Source organism: Polyodon spathula, unplaced genomic scaffold (assembly GCF_017654505.1).
Source record: "Polyodon spathula isolate WHYD16114869_AA unplaced genomic scaffold, ASM1765450v1 scaffolds_3593, whole genome shotgun sequence".
NCBI lineage: Eukaryota > Metazoa > Chordata > Actinopteri > Acipenseriformes > Polyodontidae > Polyodon > Polyodon spathula.
In genome coordinates, this window is record NW_024475053.1 from 1,626 (window position 1) to 4,224 (window position 2,599).

General features: G+C 34.7%; 1 long non-coding RNA gene across 1 annotated transcript; it reads left to right on the forward strand.

Moving 5' to 3' along the window:
- The first annotated feature begins 1,705 nt into the window (after positions 1-1,705).
- Positions 1,706-2,441, forward strand: LOC121312108. Its single transcript, XR_005949686.1, has 3 exons — positions 1,706-1,797; positions 1,880-2,018; positions 2,319-2,441. It is a non-coding gene; the product is annotated as an uncharacterized LOC121312108 (long non-coding RNA).
- The last annotated feature ends 158 nt before the right edge of the window (positions 2,442-2,599 follow it).

A 2,599-nucleotide genomic window follows, 5' to 3' on the forward strand; every position in this document is an offset into this window, starting at 1 on the left:
CATATTATTGGTTCACTATTTGCTGTGGACTACACACATCTCCTGTTTACACGAGCCACTTTTAAGCTGACCGAGACGGCTTGGGTCTTTTTTTCTTTTTTGTAATGGTCTGTTTTTTGATTTACTGTGAATGCAGTGGTCCCCATACACTCATGGGCAACGCCCCCACTGTCAACATCAAACAGGCACAGACAACAGAAACAGGAAGTTGGCATTCTTACTCTGATAACAACCAAAAATGTATTTGACAGAATGCTGAGAGAGTTTTATAATGTGAAAAAACATTTTATAATTCATGTGGGATAAAAGTGAAACAAGCCTACTTGCCATAAAACTTAGTTAGAAATAATACTTTTCATACATCTACAAACGTAGCCTGTGATCGTATTTTGATACCTATCAATATGAAGAAATGTTTGGTTTTTATGGGTATCCATCTAGAATTAAACAAGTCATTACAGTAAAGTTGCTAAGAAAATGAAAGGTTTCCTTCACACAGTGGATACAGTCTTTTGTTTAAAAGCACTGTGCTTTTCTGCAGGTAGTGCTTGTTTAATTATGTACACCACAGCACTAACAGTTATACAATTTGAAAAATAAAGCTGCAAGCTTGTGGACGTTTTAATCAATTTAAATGTGCAGGCTTTATGTTTTAAATGTGTCATTGTAAGTGTTTTAGCATTCATTTTTTGTCCCAGTCAGAAACAGTACAATTGTTAAATCTTCCCAGTTTGCTGTTGTATTCACATTTGTTTTACGTACAAAACCGTATCGATGTGTTCAGCAAGTTTTAACTGCAGAGTGATTTGTTGGGTGAGTTGGTGCCATTCAATATAAAATAAACAATCTTATGCGCTGTGTTTTAATTCAAGTTGTTATGATCTGCAATAAATGCACTGTGTTTAATTTGGTAATTAAATTATGATTGTGTTGTTATATACTGTTATTTTAACAGCTTCAGAGTTGCTATGGCGTCCGTGAATTGAAGAAAGAAATATAGTCCTCATTTTTCATTCTGGAAATCTGATAACCCTAGATATGTATATATAAAGCACTAGCTTCAGGTCCAGAAGCACTTTACTTTTAAACAAAGGACTGAATTCACCCCCTACAAGGAAATCTTTTGATCTGTATTTTAAATAGTATCATCAACAGTACCATGATGCATTGTTAGTATGTGGTAAATAACCTTGAGTGCTGGGGGAGAATGGACACAATTGAAAGTCACATAGGGGAAAAAGGGGTGATTTGATATGACGTCATCAGGCACGCATTACAGTTCAGGGGTTATGCCTGCGCAGTCTGGGCCAAAACCGTCTCAGGCCTGTGCTCAAGTGTAAACGGGTGGCTCAAATGATAATCTTCTAAGCTGATCGACTCTGAGCCAGGAAGTTGTAAGTGTAAACGTACTAACACTGTCTTGGAATCGTTGGAAACTGAAGTTTGAATATGATCAGGGCAGAAATTATTATTATTATTATTATTATTATTATTATTATTATTATTATTATTATTATTATTTTATTTATTATTATTATTATTATTTTGTTTAATAGACATAGTTTCACAATCAAAATATTTGACTTCCTGAGTTTAGCTAGTATAAGATTTGTGGTAATTGTTTTATAATTAGGATTCCAGCTGTAATCTATGGCTGTTTCATAATACATGTGATTTTTTTTTTTTACATTTATCTTTTTATATAGATAAAGACAACTCTGACAATTGTTGAAGGAGAACGAGACCGATATAAGGCAAAACTACTGGCTGAAGAAAATTCCAGACACCAACTGGAAGGTAGCTTGTATATTTGTTCATGCTGAATGTTTCTACTCTAAACCCATTCTAGAATAGTATTTAAATCCAGACTGTTTTTCAGAGCAAATACAAAAGCTGGAGCATGGTCATGCTTCTTTGAAAAGCGAGAAGTCCCATCTCGAAATTGAATTCAAGACCATGGAACAGAAACTGGACATCATGGATAAGTTGTACCAACAGAAAGAGAATGCACTCCAGCAGTGAGTATTCAAGCATCTGTCTGCTGGTAAATTGTTGGGAGAGGACAGTGGTTCAATTCATTGCCTAACTGTTGCAAATTATATTTGACCCCCTTGAAGAATACCCTTGATTTGTTTAAACAGCATCACAATCGTTTAATACAGTAAATAGGGCTCTATACTGTTTAACGTCAGCCTCAGTTTGTTACATTTAAAAAGGACTACAAACACTTAAACAGTATGTAATGGGATAACTACAGATTTGTATAATATTTGCAACACTTAAAAGGGAATGATAGGAGAATGCTTGCTTCTTTACAGAAAACTAACACAGGAAGAGTATGAGCGTCGTGAAAAGGAGCAGAAACTATCTGAAGTCGATAGCAAGGCTGTGCAAGCACGAGAAGAATTAAAGATTTACAAGCAAAGAATTCAAGAAATCGGGGAGGAATTACAAAAAACAGACCGCTTTTATAAAATTCAGGTATGTTTGTTTCAGAAGGTGTGTTTTTTTTTGTTTGTTTAGTTTTTTTTTGACAGTTGTACAGATCCAACTCGGGATACAATTCTACTATGTAGCTAAAATGGTCCCTTTTTCTCCA